The sequence below is a fragment of the Mastomys coucha genome, unplaced genomic scaffold (assembly GCF_008632895.1).
Source record: "Mastomys coucha isolate ucsf_1 unplaced genomic scaffold, UCSF_Mcou_1 pScaffold9, whole genome shotgun sequence".
Lineage (NCBI taxonomy): Eukaryota > Metazoa > Chordata > Mammalia > Rodentia > Muridae > Mastomys > Mastomys coucha.
Window position 1 is genome coordinate 108,494,112 of NW_022196915.1, and position 426 is coordinate 108,494,537.

Consider the following 426-nt stretch of genomic DNA (forward strand, 5'->3'; position numbering starts at 1 on the left):
TTCTTGAGTTCCTTGTGGAATGTGGGTTGTTCTTCCTGCATTCCAAACTTCTGGGCTAATAACCATTTCAAATGGGGAATCTTGTAAATGATACTAGGCTCTCTACTATGTTGGTTCATGTGAAATTTAGAAAGAGAAGCAGACAAATAAGGAGAAGTTGAAGGAACTAAGCCTGTTATTTTTGCAAGAGAAAAATTACGAGTTAATTTACTGATTGCTTTAAGAAACCAAAAGTCTTTTAGGTGGATAGTGACACATGTTTCTTCTTCTTCTCCTCCTTGTTCTTCTTTTTCTTGCTCTTCTTGTTCTTGTTCTTCTTCTTGTACTTCTTGTTCTTTTTGTTGTTGTTGTTGTTGTCCCTCTTTTTCTTCTTCTTCTTCTTCTTCTTCTTCTTCTTCTTCTTCTTCTTCTTCTTCTTCTTCTTCT

At 35.2% G+C, this 426-nt stretch overlaps 1 protein-coding gene across 5 annotated transcripts in view; it reads right to left on the reverse strand.

Annotated features, from left to right (window-relative positions):
- The window catches only part of Nalcn (sodium leak channel, non-selective), a 307,060-nt gene that overhangs the window by 249,559 nt on the left and 57,075 nt on the right, over positions 1-426 (reverse strand). The gene's annotated exons all lie outside the window — the stretch shown is intronic.